This window comes from Hyperolius riggenbachi, chromosome 8 (assembly GCF_040937935.1).
Source record: "Hyperolius riggenbachi isolate aHypRig1 chromosome 8, aHypRig1.pri, whole genome shotgun sequence".
NCBI classification, from domain to species: Eukaryota; Metazoa; Chordata; class Amphibia; order Anura; family Hyperoliidae; genus Hyperolius; species Hyperolius riggenbachi.
In genome coordinates this window covers 39,800,602-39,821,864 of record NC_090653.1, presented here as the reverse complement: position 1 = coordinate 39,821,864, position 21,263 = coordinate 39,800,602, and the positions used below count along the sequence as shown (strand labels likewise).

At 44.9% G+C, this 21,263-nt stretch overlaps 1 long non-coding RNA gene across 1 annotated transcript; it reads right to left on the bottom strand.

The window, feature by feature from the left end:
- Nucleotides 1-2,461: 2,461 nt before the first annotated feature.
- LOC137528093 (uncharacterized) lies at nucleotides 2,462-20,568 on the bottom strand. Its single transcript, XR_011023267.1, has 3 exons — nucleotides 20,535-20,568; nucleotides 5,153-5,173; nucleotides 2,462-2,691 (listed from the first exon to the last, which is right to left on the bottom strand). It is a non-coding gene; the product is annotated as an uncharacterized lncRNA (long non-coding RNA).
- Between the last annotated feature and the right edge of the window lie 695 nt (nucleotides 20,569-21,263).

The window sequence follows — 21,263 nt, the reverse complement described above, 5'->3', positions numbered from 1 at the left end:
GGGGGAAAAAAATAATAAAAAAAATATATATATATAAAAAAATACTTAATGGGCCCCTGAAGAAAACGGAACTTCAGGGGCCCTCGTGCGGCGGCACTGCCTTAGCAGAAGAATACATGACATGGTAATACCAACTTATGCAGAAGATTATTAAACAAATATGCATAAATGAGGAGGCGCAAACCAGCACGTCTCCCAGTTTCGAAACAAAAAGGTATGCAAAAGAGCTTCAGGAGTGGGTAATGCTATTAGGCTGCTTACACACCAAGACGTTACAGGCGCACGTAACGCTCCCCCAACGCACAGCAATGTAACACAAGTGGGCTGTTCACACAGCCCACGTTGCGTTACATGTAATGCTGCACGTTCTCCGCAAAGTGCAGCATGCTACGGCGTTGGAGCGGCTATAGCCGCGTTAGACTGTTTGCACATGCGCAGTGGGGGGCGGAGAGGAGGCGGGGAGAGCCAGCTACAGTAGCCGCGCACATGGCTACTTAATATTCACTGCACTGGCGGCAGCTGATTGGCCGGCGGGACCACATGATGCGGAGTGTCTCGCTCCGCATCACGTGGTCCCGCTGGCCAATCAGCGCCACTCTGGGAGACATTATAGGAATCGAGCCGCCTAACGCGGCTCACTCTACCGTCGGCTCTTGCAGCACCATACGTTGTGTTAGGTGCACGTTATGCGACCTTAACGTGGCACCTAACGCAACGTCTTGGTGTGCAAGAAGCCTTAGGGTTAAATTAACCACCAGAATGAATTAAGGGACCGGGTTCTCAGACCTCAGAGGCAATTAAAATAGAGCTGCGAGGGGAATCCCTGGGCCCATAGGGATCTAACACCAGGGGACCGAACAGTCTTGAGGTATTGCCTCTGGAGAGAGAGAAAACCATGACTAGTAGACCCACTGTATTAGGTCCATTTTTAACCTGTACTTGCATCAACTTTTATTTTGCATCTCATTGACTATTCATAGTCACAGGCTGGTAGTTAGTTCATCAGCAGTTTTTGGGTTTGGCTTAGTGGACATTTGCATGTAAGGCGAGTGCACACCAAAATCGCAATTGGAATCACTAGCATTTAGCGATTTGTGATAGGGATTTTGTGAAGCGATTTTCAAAGCTATTTTTGAATGAATGAGCATTTTTGCTCACTCATTTAAGCTGAATCACTCCAAAAAATGCTACACGCTGCCCGATAGCGATTTTAGAAAAATCAGAACGCTGCTGTGGGAACACCTTCATAGGGTTTCAGTAGCCAAGTGCTTTTCAAAACGCTCAGAAGCGCTCTTGGTGCTCACCAGCCCTCAGACAGGGAGCACAATTGTTTGAATTGTGGGCATTTTACTGCTTAATACAAAACAAGTGAAATTGCATTTCATAAAAGTCTACGGGCTGCATAGTAAAGCTACGTACACACATACGACAACGATCGTTCGTTGTGAACGACGAACAAACTTTTAATTGACGAAAGAACAACCTAAGTTAAGTTAGTTTTTAAAGCTGTGTAACGATCTGATCGTTAGAACGAACGTTACATCACGTAAAGCAACTATTGTGCTTGCACATAAAAATGAAAAGTTCCATGGAGAAATAGCAAAATGCGCATGTCAAGCTTAGTACGAACGACCGTTTCCAACAATGTACTACTTTTACAAACGATCGTCGTTGTAAAAAATCCGCCAAGCAAGATCGTTCGTTTTTAACGATCTAGCGCGTCCGTCGTTAGACGTAATGGTCGTTGGCTGCTTTTTTTAAATGATCGTCGTTTGAAATTATCAGGGAACGATCGTTTCAAACGACTATAGTCGCATGTGTGTACGCACCTTTAGTGGCGTCTCTGCCAATGCGATTTTAAAAATGTACAGCATGTTGCTTCTTCCTACACACCTTATACCAATCACATGCTAGTCACATACAATGCTTTCCTGTGTAGCCGCAACACAGCTTTACATGTGTTTTGTAAAAAAAAATAATAATAATATTTGGTACTTTTTCTCTTGCTGAAAAGACAGATGATTGGAAAGAACCACAAACGCATGAAAAATCCAAATGCAAATTCAAACACAAGCAGAACCCCAAAAATGGTTTTCTGCACAGACAAGTGTGCTCCCAGCCGAAAGCCGCATACGCACACGAGATAAAAATCCTTGAAAAACGAAGAATCAATCGGAAGGTTTGAATGACAGATCGTTCTAATGATGCTATACACATGCAGAGATCAGTTCATGCCAAAGACCAGAGAAATGCTTTTGTAGTCTGTTCGCTTCCTTCTTCGTCACACTTGCCCTCTGTACACAGAGGTTTAGACAGAGGTTAAGATCTGACGATCCCATACACACCTTGTGGAAAGAACGATTGTCCGCAAAACATATCTGCCAGAATGGACGTGATAGACAAATATATTTCATCGCTATCTTTGGAGGTCTTTTACAAACAATTTTATAAAGATTACCTGAAGATGGACTGCCGATCGTTGGTTTTCTGAAGATTTTTATCTGACATGTGTAGGTGGCAGTTTTCCACATGACTATCCATGATGTATAAGTTTACCAATCCATCTCAGCGGCAATACATAGAGTCAGTAGAGCAAAGTCTGTGTAGTTTGTGGCTTTCCTTCTGTAGTAATGGGGTCATTCCTGTAAGCAGTCCCTCTGCATCTCAGCTACTGTATATTCCAACCGCATCCTGAAATGTGAACACAACCGGCTGTTATTGGAGAGCTTCTACTGTGTATGCTGGGATTTAATTATTCATTTGTGTGTGAAATGTAAAAAAATATCTGGGATATGTACAGGTTCAGGGTGGTGTGTTTTGTTTTTTTTCTTGTTGGACTTTATGGACAGATGTCTTTTTTCAACAACACTAACTATGCAACTACTTCTTCCTCACTCCCCTATACAGTTCCCTGGTGTTTAGTGGTCATATCTCCCTCCCCTATAAGTTCCCTGGTGTCTAGTGGCCCCTCCCTCACCTATATAGTTTCCTGGTGTCTAGTGGCCCCCTTCCTCCCCTATACAGTTTCCTGGTGTCTAGTGGCTCCCTTCCTCCCCTATACAGTTTCCTGGTGTCTAGTGGCCCCCTTCCTCCCCTATACAGTTTCCTGGTGTCTAGTGGCCCCCTTCCTCCCCTACACAGTTTCCTGGTGTCTAGTGACCCCCTTCCTCCCCTATACAGTTTCCTGGTGTCTATTGGCCCCCTACGTTCCCTATGCAGTTCCCTGGTGTCTAGTGATCCTCTACGTCGTCCCATATACAGTTTCCTGGTGTCTAGTGCTATCCTCCTCCCTTCCCATATGGCTTCCCTGGTGATATAGGGCTTCACCTCCAATATAGCTTCCCTGGTGGTCTAGAGTGGGCCAAACATAATGCAAAGTGGGCAGAGTCCAAGGTTGTTTAGCACACCAGAGATACGTTGCAGAAGTATTTATTCCTCAATGAATGCATCAACACAAAATTTGACAATTGTTTCGGTGTCACTGAGGGTGCCTTTCATTAGAAAGTGCCGACATACGACATATTGCAAAGTAGGGAAACCACTTACAGGCCAAATTTGATGGCTCTGTGTGCCAGATTTGGTCCGGGCTGGAGTTGGACATGTATGGTCTAGACTAAACTCGGCAGAGGCAGCTTTTCAAAACTGTCTCTGCCAAGATTTGTCAAAGTTTTGAATCAGGATGATCCTGATTCAAAACTTCTTGCTTTTACTGAAGACTACTACGGTACAATTCCCTACTGCTACTACTATGCCAAGAATTGGGTGTGTGTATGGAGATCCCGACACAATGGTAAGAGATACGGCCTGCCGTCTTGACTTCATTACTTTGGCCCACAATCTGCTCCATCCATTCTGCACCGCACATTGGCTGCCATCCATGGTGACAGAACACGGCGCTTGCCTTCAGGCTAATGATGCTACAGACGTACAGCCTCGTCCACAGAATGTCACCCGAGGGTTCATGCCTAAACCTTGCCTTGCAACATTAGTCTGTATGGGGCTTAAAGTGAACCAGAGAGGGTACACTAGGCTTAATTTATACTTACCCGGGGCTTCCTCCAGCCCCATAAGCAGCGCTGAGTCCCGCACCATCCTCTTAGACTCCTCCATTCTGGTGATACGACTCCCAGTAATCCGGTCAGTCGCCGCCAGTCATGGGCTTCTGCGCATGTGTGGCTGAGCCAGGCCCCGCTGCACTCCCGCCCCCTGGAGCATTATGTGCCTGCGCAGTACTACTGTGCAGGAGCAGAATGCTCCAGGGGATGGGAGTGCAATGCGGGTACGCATGCGGCCCAGCTGTGCATGCGCAGAATCCCACAACTGCCCGGACTACTGGGAGTCGTAGCAGCTGGACGCAGAGACCTAAGAGGATGGCGAGGGACTCAGCGCTGCTCATGGGGCTGGAGGAAGCCCCGGTAAGTATACATTAAGCCAGTGAACCATCTTTGGTTCACTTTCAGTAAGCTGAGTGGGTGAGGCAAAAACCTACTGTGTTTCCCCTAAAGTTAGACATCCCCTGAGAATAAGACCTAACAGGAATTTCAAGAAAGCTTGAAATGTAAGACATCCCCCGAATTTAAGCCCTAGCTAGGCAGCAGCCCACATGACACCAGCAAGTCACGCTGAGTACAAAGCCTGGATACAGGAGAGCAGCAGTATAATGTGAGTTCTGCACAGTCCTATATATGTGTCAGGCAATTTGTGTTTTTGTTGGAGCCAGCCCTCCTGATCTGTTGTGATGATAAGCATCAGCAGCACTTCACCTCTTTCCAGGACACACACACAGCTTATCCTATGCTCTGGGGAGCCTGACAGAGTTCTCTGCCTACAAGAAATGGACTCTTACTCACATGATCAGCAGAATCAATTTCTTGTAATTGAGAGCCAATATCTGCAAACCAAAAGCTCTGTGTATGTTGCACATGGCATACAGTATGTACATTTTGTATAGGAAAACTACCAGTGTTTGCCCAAAAATAAGACATCCTCTGAAAATAAGCCCTAGCACATCTTTTAGAGCAAAAAATAATATAAGACAGTGTCTTATTTTCGGGGAAACACAGTAGTTCCTTGCTTTAGCTGCTCAGTGCAAAATGTGGGTTTCCTGCACAGGTAGAACTGAAATAAGATGGAACGATAAAACAATACTCACATGAGTTACCCTTTGACAATTCTGTTTGGAAGAAAAATAAATAATTAATGTTTTGTATTAAAGACAAAAGAAAAAAAATAAAGCAATTGTAATGTTATGTGCCAGAATGGTGAAATAATCATAAACTTTTCTAGAAATTCACTTTCTGGGCCTGTATTGATACCGAAATGAAGGCCGCCATGTTTATTTCCTTTTAAAGTATGATACTTGCAGCTGGGCTAATGCCCTGACTGTGTTTCCTTGAGAATTTCACACGCATGCAATCGCTGTCGTCCATCAGATGACAGTGCATGACAATGTTTTATACAGATGTAACGCTAGCCTCTAGGCTAGAGCTACTACTATGGAGGGATGAAGAGGGGTGCAAGAAGGAGAAGTTCCTGTGGGGCGCAGTGGGGGGAACATTGCACTGAAGGGGGATGGCTTACATTTGGTAAAAGGTGTAAAATTTTAAGACAATTAAACTGAACAAGTAAAAGCAAAAAGGACGACGTGTCTGACTACAAGTTAGCAGTTTCATTGTGGAAAATCTATAAGGAGTCAGAGGCGGAAAAGTAACAATATAATGCATTATGGAGAGGCTTCTAGTTAAAAATGGCGCCGGCCAAAAAATGGCGCCCCCTTCTGCCCGATATATGTTTAAAACGATATTTAACGTTTTAAAGGTTAAAATAGTGCAGACCTTTTGAACGAAATTTATCGTTTTAAAATGTATTTATTTTTGTCCTGCCTGAACGATATTTATCGTTTTAACCCCTGCTTTGCTGCTGCCGTTTGGAAAATATCTGCCCGCCGGCTTTAATGTTTAATAGCAAAGCCCCCTTAAACGCTAAAAACACCAAATTTGCAGGGAATGTTAAGAAGAAAATTGTGAACAAGAGGAAAATTTTTTTTTTCAAAAAGACCTTATAGTTTTTGAGAAAATCGATTTTGAATATTCTTCTTTTGACTGTGGGAAAATTAAACGCCCGCCGACTTTAGCGGTTAAAAGCAAAGCCCCTTTAAATGCCAGAAACACCAAATGTGTAGGGAATGTTAAGAAGAATAGTGGGAACACGAAGAAAAAAAAATTGTTCAAAAAGACCTTATAGTTTTTGAGAAAATCGATTTTAAATCTTCAAAGAAATGTATCTATTTAAATCGCGTACTGACATTTCCGTGGAAACTTTTTCCGCCGACTTTAGAAGTTAATAGCAAAGTCCCCTTAAATCCTAGCAACACCAAATTTGCAGGATATGTTAAAAAGATACCGGGAAACAATATTTAAAAAAAAAATTGAAACATTTTATTTATTTATTTTTTTTTATTAAAATTTTTGGGTTATGTTCAGAGTGTGGGAAATGTTTTGAAAAAAATGACGTGGGGTCCCCCCTCCCGAGCATCTGTAACCCCTTGTCTCCCATGCAGGCTGGGATAGCCAGAATGCGGAGCCCCGGCCGACTGGGGCTTCGCACCCTGAGCTATACCAGCCCGCATGGTCCAAGGCTATTGGGGGCTTTCGGGGGGGAGGGGCGGCCAAGCCTTCCCCTCCCCCCAATCCATGGACAAGGGGCTCTTCCCCACCTCCGATGCCCCAGGAGGAGGTGGGGGTGACGACTCCCGGGGGGGGGGGGGTTCATGGTGGCATCTGGGAGTCCCCTTTAAGAAGGGGAACCCAGATGCCTGCCCCCCTCCCAGGAGAAATGAGTATAGGGGTGCAGGAGTACCCCTTACCCATTTCCATAAAGGGTTAAATGAAATAAAGTCCTTTAATGTTCTAAATTAACCAGAAATACTTACCTGTACCTTTAAGAAAAAAATCCCACGTCAATTAGGTCCCACGACAGTATCCTCTATCTTGCGACCTTCAGTTACATGTTGATTGAAGATCTCCGCCGCCCCGACGCCACACACGCCGCCTCCGCCGCACTGCTCTTAGCTATACTTAGTATAGCTAAGAGCAAAAAGCATCTTTAAATTTTAGCTCCAATGGTCCCCATTGGTTCCTTAACAGACCAATGGGGATCAGGAGGATCCCCATTGGTCGATAAGGAACCAATGGGGAGCCTTGGAGCCAAAATTTAAAGATGCTTTTTGTTCTTAGCTATACTAAGTATAGCTGAGAGTTGCGTCTATGCATCTATATAGACGCATTAGCGCTAGCTGCCGCTGCCCTCCCTGCCTCCCCCCACCTGTCACCCTCACCCATGCTGGCAGCCATGGGTGCATTGGGTGCCAGCATGGGTGAGGGTGACAGGTGGGGGGAGGCAGGGAGGGCAGCGGCAGCTAGCGCTAATGCGTCTGTATAGACGCATAGACGCAACTCTCAGCTATACTTAGTATAGCTGAGAGAAGTGCGGCGGAGGCGGCGTGTGTGGCGTCGGGGCGGCGGAGATCTTCAATCAACATGTATCAGAAGATCGCAAGATAGAGGATACTGTCGTGGGACCTGATTGGCGTGGGATTTTTTTCTTAAAAGGTACAGGTAAGTATTTCTGGTTAATTTAGAACATTAAAGGACTTTTCTCGTTGTTGCGTTTTTATTTAATTTAACCCTTTGTGGAAATGGGTAAGGGGTACTTTGTACCCCTATACTCATTTCTCCTGGGAGGGGGGTGGGCATCTGGGGGTCCCCTTCTTAAAGGGGACTCCCAGATGCCACCATGAAACCCCCCCCCAGGGAGTCGTCGCCCCCGCCTCCACCTGGGGCAAGGGAGGCGGGGAAGAGCCCCTTGTCCATGGCTTGGCCGCCTCTCCCCCTCGGAGCCCCCCCATACCATGGACCATGCGGGCTGGTATAGATCAGGGTGCGAAGCCCCAGTCCGCCGGGGCTTCGCATTCTGGCTATCCCAGCCTGCATGGGGGACAAGGGGTTACAGAGGCTCGGGAGTGGGGACCCCACATCATTTTTTTTTTAATTTGCTATCATTTTTTTTTTTTTAATGTTCAGAGTGGGGGAACTAAATAAAAAAAAACGACGTGGGGTCCCCCCTCCCGAGCCTCTGTAACCCCTTGTCTCCCATGCAGGCTGGGATAGCCAGAATGCGGAGCCCCGGCCGACTGGGGCTTCGCACCCTGAGCTATACCAGCCCGCATGGTCCATGGTATGGGGGGGCTTCGGGGGGGAGGGGCGGCCTTCAAATCAGAAGGAACCCCATTGGTCTGCTAAGGACCAATGGGGCTCCTTGGAGCCCAAATTCAAAGATGCTTAGAGAGCTCTGAGCTATATAGCTCAGAGCTCTGTCGGGTCCGTGCAGGACGCTAAGTCCCCGCCGGCTTCCGCTGCCCTCCCTGCCCCTCCCACATGTCACCCACATGTGGGTGACAGATGTGGGCGGGGAGGACAGCTGGAGACGGCGGGGACTTAGCGTCCTGCAAGGACGCGTAAGTGTATGCGGCGGCTGAGCGGCGAGTGACGTCGGGTGCGGCGTAGTTACAATGTAACAAAGTTGTTACATTGTAATAACTTTGTTACATTGTAACTGATAGAACATTTCCGAGGCTATTGCGAGGGATCATTTATTTAAAGGGACAGGTAAGTATTAATGGTTAATTAAGAATATTAAAGGACTTTTTTCGTGGTTATGTTTTTTGTTCAATTAAAATACTTTTTCTAAGTGTTTGTGTGTTTATTTACTTTTAACTCTTAAAGGAAATGGGTAAGGGGTACAAGTACCCCTATACTCATTTCTCCTGGGAGGGGGGGTGGGCATCTGGGGGACCCCTTTTTAAAGGGGACTCCCAGATGCCACCATGAACCCCCCCCCCCAGGAAATCGCGGCCTCCACCTCCACCACCCATTGGAGGTGGAGAAGAGCCCCTTGTCCATGGATTGGACAAGGGCTCCGGGGGGGAGGGGAAGGCTTGGAAGGCTCCGCATTCTGGCTATCCCAGCCTGCATGGGAGACAAGGGGTTACAGAGGCTCGGGAGGGGGGACCCCACGTAGTTTTTTTCAAAACATTTCCCACACTCTGAACATAACCCAAAAATTTTAATTTAAAAAAAAAATAAATAAAATTTTTCAATTTTTTTTTTAAATATTGTTTCCCAGTATCTTTTTAACATATCCTGCAAATTTGGTGTTGCTAGGATTTAAGGGGACTTTGCTATTAACTGCTAAAGTCGGCGGAAAAAGTTTCCACGGAAATGTCAGTACGCGATTTAAATAGATACATTTCTTTGAAGATTTAAAATCGATTTTCTCAAAAACTATAAGGTCTTTTTGAACAATTTTTTTTTCTTTGTGTTCCCACTATTCTTCTTAACATTCCCTACACATTTGGTGTTTCTGGCATTTAAAGGGGCTTTGCTATTAACCGCTAAAGTCGGCGGGCGTTTAATTTTCCCACGGTCAGAAGAAGAATATTCAAAATCGATTTTCTCAAAAACTATAAGGTGTTTTTGAAAAAAAAAATTCTCTTGTTCACAATTTTTTTCTTAACATTCCCTGCAAATTTGGTGTTTTTAGCGTTTAAGGGGGCTTTGCTATTAAACATTAAAGCCGGCGGGCAGATATTTTCCAAACGGCAGCAAAGCAGGGGTTAAAACGATAAATATCGTTTGGGAGCAATACAAATATAAACGATAAATATAGTTTTTAAAGCCGGCGCCATTTTTTAGCTGTCAAAAACGAAAAATAACTAGTGATAATGGTTCTCTATGGGGTGCCGTTTTTTAACTACGATAACTGGCACCATTTTTAACGGACCCCTATGGAAAGTCATTAAAGAGACTCCGTAAGAAAATAAAGAGCCACTGGGGGTAGTTACCTCGGGAGGGGAAAGCCTCTGGATACTAATGAGGCTTCCCCCATTATCCTCTCTCCCTCCGTTCCATCGCTGTCAGCCGCCAAAGATCCTGCTGGGCTCCAGGACCATAACAATCCAATGTGAGCCTCGCCCTATCGGATCCGCTGTACTGCGCATGCGCACTGTGTCTGCACCTGCACAGTAGAGCGGATCCAATCAGGCTCGGCTATTTCCCCCTGAGCCCGAACAAAAACCGCTCCTGGGCCTGCCCGTGGCTCTCACAGGATTGCTATGATCCTGGAGCCCGGTAGGATCTGTGGCGGCTGACAGCCCTGGAATGTAAGTACAGGGGAAGCCTCCTTAGGATTCAGAGGCTTCCCCCTCCTGAGGTAAGTATGCCCCCGGGAGCTCTTTATTTTCTTACAGATCCTCTTTAACCACTCTGCGACCACGTCACCCAGACTTGTGGCCACAGAGTGGCTCTCCTGGGACCGCCTAACCCAGGACTGCATTATCTTGCAATGTGCGAGATGCGGCCGTTCCCTGCAGGGGGAGAGAGTCGGCCACAGCGATCAGCCTGCCAGCCCGCGATGCACGAGATTTGCAGGGAATGAGCGCACGCTCAGCGCCTGTTCCCTGCAGGGGGAGAGAGGTGGTCGCAGCGATCAGCCTGCTAGCCTGTGATTGCGGCTAGCAGGCTGTTTGAAAAGAAACAAAAACACATTTATTTAATAATATGTACAGCGCTGCGATCTACTGCATCGCTGTACGGGGGTCATGAAAACAGATACCTCTCATGGGCTGATGCCTATGAGAGGTGATCAGCCTGATTGGATCTCGGGGGGAAATGAGGGGGGGGGGGGGGTGGATACATTTAAATAAAATAGTACATTGTATTACAAATTAAATAACGAATAAATGAATAATAAAAAAAAGAAATATTTATTTGTAATTTTTATACTGTTTAGTTTTACTTTGCTTTACATTTTTCTTAAAAATACTGGTTCCTTTAATAAGAGTGCATGCTGTCTGAGGCCTCTTGCACATTGCAAATCGCAAATCCGATTTGCGATTCCAATTTGCAATTCCGATTTTCCCTGGATGATATCAACACAAGAAGAAAAACACAGAAAAATGCAGCATGCAATGCAATACCGATTATCGCAAATCAGAATAGCATGTGAGGGCTCTTGCACACTACATGCGATGCCGATTTGTGATTTTTAATCGCTACGACATGCTGTGTTTTTTCTGCGTTTTTCTTCTTATTTTGATAGCGTCCAGGGGAAATCGGAATTGCAATGTGCAGAGGGGTTGAAATGTGTAAATTTAAAAAAATAAAATAAAACTAACATGACATTACTGAAAAATAAAAAAATAAATACAGCAAAGTACCTGATATCCGGAACTCTAACCACATTGCCTCTGGCACACTACATGCGATTCAGATTTTTTTATACGATCCGATTTTTTATTCCGATTAAAAAACCGTCGCTGCATGTGGTACTTTTTCTTTTTAGGAATCAAAAATCGGATCGTATAAAAAAAAACGGAATCACATGTAGTGTGCAAGAGGCTTCAGAGGGATAACGAGGACTGTGATTTGGGGGTTTTGCTGGATATTAAATACTTACCGAGTGTCAAGAGCCGTCTTTTAACCACCCTGTAGCTCCTAGCAGCTTTCTGGCTTCTGTGCACGGCTCCCAGACTGTCACCTAACCCTACCCGCGTCAGCTGTAAACGGTGGATGCCAGAAAGCTGCTAGGAGCTACAGGATGGTTAGATAATCGTGCTGGAGGCTTAGTAAGTATTTAATGCTGTACTTACGATATCGATACACTCACCACGCCGCGCATGTATGACGCTTGGCAGAGGGGAGGAAAACAGAAAGGAGAAGCCAGGAAGCCTGCGCATGCGCAGAGAGGACCCGCAGGCTTCCTGTTCCAAAGTCACAGCGCAAGCAGTCATTCCCTGGCTTCCAATCCAATTCTGCATCAGGTGACACTGCTGTACACCCGGACGGCATGTTGTCACCTGGGTAAGCTTCACCGTCTGATGCACAAAGACGTTCTCCGGGCGCCGCATGGGAGTTCTCCTCCGGGTATGATTGCGGGGAATCAATACATAGACTCAATGTAATGTTTTTCAACATTTTATATATGTTTCAGTCCCCCAGCAGTCTGATGTATGTTGAACTGGCCCTTGACTCAAAAAGTTTGGGGATCCCTGCTTGTAAATGGCCACAGCTTTGCTCTGCACACTGAGTTTATTTCTTTAACAGTGTGGGTGTGTGCAGCCCAACCCCCTTTCAGAGAACTGCAATCTGGGACACAGGAAGTTCCTCCCAGCTCAGTGTGTGTATGTGTGTGTGCCAGGACATTCTGACCAAGTAGCAGTGCCTTCATGAAGAAACATACATAATACCCCTTAAAGTTTGACATCCCTTGGTTAAGCGGAGCAAGGTAGATTGCAGTTAATACCTGTTCACATGCTTATTGCATCTTGTTTGATTGTTAGCTCTGTATTGATAACTGTTCCATGTATGTTTTGTTTGCAGTTTTCACGGTGCTCAACTACTGTATGGAAATGATTAAAAATTAAACTTAAAGCACCAGTCTAGAGACTCTCTGCATAATTACTGAAGCCAAGGGCTGTTACAGTGAAAACTTGTCGCTACATCTAAGTCTGCATATAAAGAGCACCTGAAGAGAAGTCACTGATTTGCATTTAGCTGCATGAGATATTAAGAATGTTGTCAGCTGCAGAGGAATCAGAGAAGACTGCACAGGTCAGATGCAGCTCCAGGGAGAGAATTCTCACAGAGAAGGGACAGGAATTACATGACCAGGAAGTTATGAAACATGAGAGTGCATTTAACAAAGCTTATGACTCCTGGATGCAGATAGCAAAAGAGACAAGGACTAGACTAAAATCATTCTGTTTACCAGAGGATCTCCACACAATACAGCATGAAATTCAGAGCAGATATTGCAAGGTCTGCCAGCATTATGAATCCCTTACACGCAGCCGCTCTACTACCCCAGATATTGTAAAGAAAATGGACGCCTGTGTGATTCTGACTGCAGAAATGTGTGAGCTTCTAGGTAAGCGACTAGAGACTAATAATACAAGTTATAATGATCGGCTAGAGAAAGACAGAGTAAGGATGATATTAAAAAAGATGAATATGGATCTGTTTTTGGACACACAAACACAGAAACAGTATACTCAGAACCATCACAAGCATCAGATGTCCACTCTAATGCCAGCTCCAAGGTCTCGAGCAAACAAGTAGATGCAGAAGCAGAGCTTGCAGCTAAAGTAGAACAAGCCAAGGCTATGGAGGAAATTCAGACTCAGGAAGCAATACTTCACAAACTGGAGAGCGAATGGAAACTAAAGGAGGCAAAATTGTTTGCAGAGTTTCAGTTAAAGCTGCAGGAAGAGAAAACAAAGCTTCAACAGCTACATACAGATAAAGAAGTCAGAATAGCAGCAGCCAGAGTTAAAGTCTACAGCAGTTTTCAAGTGGACCCTGACTGTTATAAGGAAGAGGATGACTTTTCCTGCCAGAGTACTGAATTCAGACCTCTCCAGAAGTCTGAAACTGTTTCTTGTAAACCTCAGCAAATCCCTCCCAGCCTTCCATCATCTGCAGAAACATCCAGCCTTGCCCAGGCACTTGCAAGTGTATTGACAATAAATCGGTTATCTCCTCCTGAATTAACTACATTTACAGGTGATCCTTTAAAGTTCATAGATTGGAAGATATCATTCATGGCTCTCATTGATCAAAGACCCATCCCTGCTTGTGAAAAGATGCTTTACCTAAAACGGTACCTTGCTGGAGAAGCACGTAAAGCTGTGGAAGGACATTTTTATAGGAACTCAGAGGAAGCATACCAGAGAGCACTGAAAGTTTTGCAAGAAAGGTATGGAAATCCATTTATTGTACAAAAGGCATTTCGAGACAAGCTAATGAAATGGCCCAAGCTTAGTGCGCATGATCCCCTGGCAATCAGAGAGTTTGCAGACTTCCTGCACAGCTGTCTTGAGGCTATTCCCCATGTTAAAAGTCTGGCCATTCTAAATGATTGCGAGGAAAACCACAAACTGCTTAAAGGGGAACTTCGGCCTAAACAAACATACTGTCATCAAGTTACATTAGTTATGTTAATTAGAATAGATAGTTAATATAATCTCTTACCCACCCCGTTTTAAAAGAATAGGCAAATGTTTGTGATTCATGGGGGCTGCCATCTTTGTCATGGGGGCAGCCATCTTTTTGGTTGAAAGGAGCTGACAAGGAGCAGGAGACAGTTCCAACTGTCCTGTGTCCTGATCACCCCTCCCAGCTGCACACACTAGACTTCAAATGTCAAATTCAAAATGTAAAAAAAGAAAAAAAAAAAAAAACAGAAATCCCATCATGCTTTGCACAGCATCAGGGAAAAAAAGCCCGGGCAGTTTTCTTCTGTGCAGCTAAAAATGAGGCTTGTATAAGAGACACAAAGTTCTGATGCTGTGAAACTGTTAAAGAAACACAAAGCCTTTTCAGTGCTGGTGAGTCGATTTTTAGTCCGGAGGTTCACTTTAAGAAATTACCTGAGTGGATTGTACATAGGTGGAGCAGAGTTGTCACAAAGAAAATGGATGCATCAGGAGATTATCCTAGCTTTGCATGCTTCACAGAGTTCATGCAAATGGAAGCACGGGTAGCCTGCAATCCTATAGCCTCCCCTCTTATGATGAACCTCAGGACTACAGAGGAAAGATCATCTAAGAAAGCCAGTGTCTTTAACACAAGTGTTGAAATTAGGAAGGACATCCTCAAAAGTCAAGATGCGCTTGACTCAGATTTGAATCCACCTTGTTCTATTTGTATAAATGAGGAACACAGTCTTGCTGTATGCCCAATCTTTGCAGCAAAAAGCCCTGAAGACAAGAAAACTTTCATTTTTGAAAATTATATATGTTTTGGGTGTCTAAGAAAGGGACATACAGTGGTGTGAAAAACTATTTGCCCCCTTCCTGATTTCTTATTCTTTTGCATGTTTGTCACACTTAAATGTTTCTGCTCATTAAAAACCGTTAACTATTAGTCAAAGATAACATAATTGAACACAAAATGCAGTTTTAAATGATGGTTTTTATTATTTAGTGAGAAAAAATACTCCAAATCTACATGGCCCTGTGTGAAAAAGTGATTGCCCCCCTTGTTTAAAAATAACTTAACTGTGGTTTATCACACCTGAGTTTAATTTCTGTAGTCACCCCCAGGCCTGGTTACTGCCACACCTGTTTCAATCAAGAAATCACTTAAATAGGAGCTATCTGACACAGAGAAGTAGACCAAAAGCACCTCAAAAGCTAGACATCATGCCAAGATCCAAAGAAATTCAGGAACAAATGAGAACAAAAGTAATATCAGTCTGGTAAAGGTTATAAAGCCATTTCTAAAGCTTTGGGACTCCAGCGAACCACAGTGAGAGCCATTATCCACAAATGGCAAAAACATGGAACAGTGATGAACCTTCCCAGGAGTGGCCGGCCGACCAAAATTACCCCAAGAGCGCAGAGAAAACTCATCCGAGAGACCACAAAAGACCCCAGGACAACATCTAAAGAACTGCAGGCCTCACTTGCCTCAATTAAGGTCAGTGTTCACGACTCCACCATAAGAAAGAGACTGGGCAAAAACGGTCTACATGGCAGATATCCAAGGCGCAAACCACTTTTAAGCAAAAAGAACAAAGGCTCGTCTCAATTTTGCTAAAAAACATTTCAATGATTGCCAAGACTTTTGGGAAAATACCTTATGGACCGACGAGACAAAAGTTGAACTTTTTGGAAGGTGCCTGTCCCGTTACATCTGGCATAGAAGTAACACAGCATTTCAGCAAAAGAACATCATACCAACAGTAAAATATGGTGGTGGTAGTTTGATGGTCTGGGGTTGTTTTGCTGCTTCAGGAGCTGGAAGGCTTGCTGTGATAGATGGAACCATGAATTCTACTGTCTACCAAAAAATCCTGTAGGAGAATGTCCGGCCATCCGTTTGTCAACTCAAGCTGAAGCGATCTTGGGTGCTGCAGCAGGACAATGACCCAAAACACACCAGCAAATCCACCTCTGAATGGCTGAAGAAAAACAAAATGAAGACTTTGGAGTGCCCTAGTCAAAGTCCTGACCTGAATCCTATTGAGATGTTGTGGCATGACCTTAAAAAGGCGGTTCATGCTAGAAAACCCTCAAATAAAGCTGAATTGCAACAATTCTGCAAAGATGAGTGGGCCAAAATTCCTCCAGAGCGCTGTAAAAGACTCGTTGCAAGTTATCGCAAACGATTGATTGCAGTTATTGCTGCTAAGGGTGGCCCAACCAGTTATTAGGTTCAGGGGGCAATTTCTTTTTCACACAGGTCCATGTAGGTTTTGAGTTTTTTTTCTCACTAAATAATAAAAACCATCATTTAAAACTGCATTTTGTGTTCAATTATGTTATCTTTGACTAATAGTTAACGGTTTTTGATGAGCAGAAACATTTAAGTGTGACAAACATGCAAAAGAATAAGAAATCAGAAAGGGGGCAAATAGTTTTTCACACCACTGTATTAGCAAAAACTGCAGAAGGTGACACACTTGCGATACATGTGGTCGTCGCCACCCAACCTGCCTACATGAAGAAAAACCTGAAACATCTATAGAAGTAGCTAAAGAGGATTCCGCCCCTACAGAAGAACCTGCAAGCCATATATTCCACAAGGTAACGTCCCATGTACTGATGCAGTGCGTCACCGCCACATCTAGTATTGTTCCTGTTTTTGTATCATCAGTAGAAAAGCCCCATAGAGAGATTCTGACATATGCATTGCTGGATACACAAAGCGACTCATTTATTTTACAAGATCTTGCTACAGAGTTAAACTGTTCAACTAAAGCTAAGTACAATGACCGCTGTTGACACAATTGTAACCAGTAAAAAAGTTCAGAACTTACAAACTCTACTCTGGAAACCGCATCAGGTTACAGCAAGCTTACACTCGCGACTTCATTCCTGTCGACAAGTCCTACATTCCAACTGACAAGACAGCGCTGCAGTGGCCTCACCTTAGACACTTGGTGGGCGGGTGCAAATCCCGCGGCCTTGAACGCTCCTAACTTTCGGCAGCAGCTGCAGCAGCATGACTGGAGGTCGGCGTCAGCTCCCCGAGAAGGCTCCTGCGGACTGGGTTGAGCGAGACAGCTGACCACCAAGACTGGTTACTTGGGTGATGCCCTAGCACCTCATAGCAGCCCTATTGATGGCGAAATCCGGAGTTAAGACGGAAATCGATAGGACTCAAAGCTTATGGTGAGATCATTCCATACAAACGACCTAGCACGTTACTGCAGCATTTCAAGCTGAAGCTGTTCAACTATTTATACCTACACTCAACCTGTCTCCCCCTCTCTGAAGATAAGGACAGTTGGTACCGGTACCAGAAGGGGGTATGATTGTATGAGTGTTTATGGTGTGAATTTTGAGTGAGCGCTCTATCATGGCCGTGTTTTAAATGATTTTAATTGGTTGGTCTGCAGTTGACATGTGAATTCCAAATAAAGCAAAATTTGTAATTTTCTATACCTATGAGAGACCAGAAATTATTTATCTATACTAGTGGAATCTTTAGCAATTTTGGTCACTCCCTCTTAATAGAGGTGGGGGTATAATTCACTAAGGAGGTGGTTGAGTCAGGCATTTATTAATAGCAGCTCACCTTAGACACTTAGCAGATAAGTTACCACCACTCCAAAGCTGTGAAGTTGGAATGTTGATCGGATACAACTGCACATCAGCTCTAGCCCCATTAGAAGTCATTACAGGCCGTGAAAATGAACCTTTTGCACAAAGAACTGAGCTTGGCTGGAGTATAATAGGGTCATCTAACCCTCATTTGCATCATCAGGAAGGCCAAAGCTTTGTACATCGAGTGGTGGCAAAGGAATTACCTGTACTGTCTACCTCTGACATCCTAAAAACCCTTGAAGCAGACTTCAATGAAATAAATACTGAAACAAAGTATGTATCCCAAGAAGATATCCTTTTCCTACGTCCACTTCATGGAAACATAAAACAGAATGAAAACGTACACTATGAAATGCCCCTTCCTTTCAAGGGCAACAGTTTGCTAGTAATGCCTAACAACAAGAAACTGAATGTAGAAAGTCAAGAACTGTGCAAAGGGGGAGACATCCATCTTCACAAATTCAACTCTGATGCAAAGGAAGTCCATGACTATGTGAATCCCTCAGAAAGAGCAACTATTCCTAAAATTCTCCACCTAAACTTAGATGCGTCAGCAGACCGTGCCCGTGGAATTCCACGGTTAGTAGACAATGACACCTTCACCTTAATGGCCCATACTCACGAGGGACTTTTGTCGCCTCAACACGCGGCGCGCGCGTGTTGCGGCGACAGGTCGCCCGTGAGTATGCGTGGTCGCACACGCGCGCACCCCGAACTGTCGCCCGCCGCTCTTGTCGCCATGCGATTGAAAGTTTAAATCGCATGGCAACAGTCGCCGCCGCACCTCCGCCGCAACTGTCGCTAGTCCGCGTGAGTACGCGGACTAGCGACAGCAACCTCCATAGAGGTGAATAAAGCTTCCGGCAGGGGGAGGAGGAACGTTGGCAACAGCTTCCGTCTCGCCGCTGGTCCCTCTTCCGCGTGTGTACGCGGAGGGACCTGGAGAGAAGCTGTCGCCGGCCTGTCGCTAGCACGCTCACGTGTGCTGGCGACAGGCGATTTTTGCAGCCCGTGAGTACGGGCTGCAAGGCAAACCTTCAACATGTTGTGGTATCCCATCTGTACTTGCTTCTGTGTATGATCCTCTTGGGTTTATTGCTCCAATCACTTTAAGTAGAAAGTGCATCCTGCAAGAGATGTGTAGAAGAAGCATTGGAAGGGATGATTTGCTCCCAGATAGCTTGCACCCACGGTGGGAGAAGTGGAAGAAAAGCCTCCGATACCTCAAGAAAATCACAATAGCCAGAAGCTATCATCCTCACAACTTCAAAAACATTGTCAGAACAGAACTACATAATTTCTCAGATACCAGCAAAGAGGGCTACTGTAATGAAGTTCACTGCAGCTTAGTGATGACTAGAACAAGAGCTGCTCCTACAACGGTTACAAGCATTCCAAGACTAGAACTTTCAGCTGCTATGGTTGCCACCAGGATTAGTGTTATTCTAAAGGCCGACCTGGAAATGAGGATAGATAAAGAACCTTTCTGGACAGACTCACAAGTTGTGGTAGTATACCTGAAAAATGAAGTCCAAAGGTTCCACGTACTTATCACAAATTGTGTCCAGTTTACAAGAGAAACCACAGACCTCAGTCAATGGCGTTACATCGACACAAGAGAAAACCCAGATGATCGTGCCTCTAGAGGTCTTCAGGTCACCTCAACCTGGTTATCAGGACCCACATTTCTGTGGGAACAAGAACTACATCCTACACCTTACCCCTGTGCTGACCTGCCTGTCGGTGATCCTGAAGTTAGACCAGTTCATGTATTTACAACAAGAACCACTAGTCATGTGGACCTTCTCACTCAATTGAGTATATTCTCATCTTGGACAACACTCCTTGAGCTCATTGCAAGAATCCTGAGACAAACAAAGAAATTACTCAGGCCTTGTGACTTTTGTAGAACGTGAAAGAGACGCAGAAGCTGTAATTAAGTTCATCCAACACCAAGCCTTCAAACAAGGAATGTTCTTTCAAGCTCAAGTCTTCTCTATTTTCTTGACTCAGTTATTACCAGAGAACTTATTTGTGTTGGTGGAAGACTAAAGAACTCATCACTCAACCAAGACGTTAAACACCCAATCATCCTCCTGAAGGATCATTATATCACGAAGTTGATCTTGTCCCATTACCACAATAAATTCTGCGACAAAGACCAAAACCAAACCCTAATGGAACTCGGAGCAAATGGATTTTGGGTTGTTGGTGGGAGCAAGTATATTGCCAAGTTGATAAAATTGTGTGTTCTGTAGAAAACTCAGATGACCAACAGAACGGAAAAAAATGGCTGACATGAAAAGGCACGTATGTACATGACTTTGTGTGGTCATTTAATGCAATGTATTAAAATCATGATTTGTTTAGGTTATAACCCACAATAACATGATTGGTGGGAGTGTAAATGGCCACAGCTTTGCTCTGCACACTGAGTTTAGTTCTATAACAGTGTGGGTGTGTGCAGCCCAACCCCCTTTCAGAGAACTGCAATCTGGGACACAGGAAGTTCCTCCCAGCTCAATGGGTGTATGTGTGCCAGGACATTCTGACCAAGTAGCAGTGCCTTTATGAAGAAACATAATACCCCTTAAAGTTTGACATCCCTTGGTTAAGCGGAGCAAGGTAGATTGCAGTTAATACCTGTTCACATGCTTATTGCATCTTGTTTGATTGTTAGCTCTGTATTGATAACTGTTCCATGTATGTTTTGTTTGCAGTTTTCACGGTGCTCAACTACTGTATGGAAATGATTAAAAATTAAACTTAAAGCACCAGTCTAGAGACTCTCTGCATAAGTACTGAAGCCAAGGGCTGTTACACTGCTGTAGAAGAATAATGTATATATCTAAGGCTGTGACGTTACCTTCAATCAGTTTCAGGATTTTGTGCTTAAAGAGGAACTGTAACAACAAAACGGCCCCTGGGGGGTACTCACCTCGGGTGGGGGAAGCCTCAGGATCCTGATGAGGCTTCCCACGCCGTCCTGCGTCCCACGGGGGTCTCGCTGCAGCCCTCCGTGCAGCGGTGACGTAATATTTACCTTCCTGGCTCCTGCGCAGGCGCTCTGACGGCTGTCGGCGCCGAAGTAGGCGGAAATACCCGATCGCAGTCGGGTCTGCTCTACTGCGCAGGCGCAAGTTTCCGGCGCCTGCGCAGTAGAGCGGACCTGACGGAGATCGGGTATTTCCGTCTATTTCCGTGCCGAAAGTCGCCACAGCTCCCCCGCTGGAGCCAGCAAAGGTAAATATTGAAGCTACAGTCGGCTCTGTCGCCGGCTGTTCGGAGGGCTGCAGCGAGACCCCCGTGGGACAGAGGACGGCGTGGGAAGCCTCATTAGGATCTGGAGGCTTCCCCCACCCGAGGTGAGTACCCCCCAGGGGATCTTTTTAATGTTACAGAGTCTCTTTAAACCGAGAACTATAAGCTTCCCAGTCAACTTCATCTTCTTTTTCAGCTTCTCCCTTCTCTGCTCCTTCAACTGTAAGAAAGAAAACTACTGAAGACTGAAAAAATTCACAAATTATTATTATTGTTATTATTACAATTATATTATTATTACTACCAGTAAGTAGTAGTAAAGGAAGGATAGGTA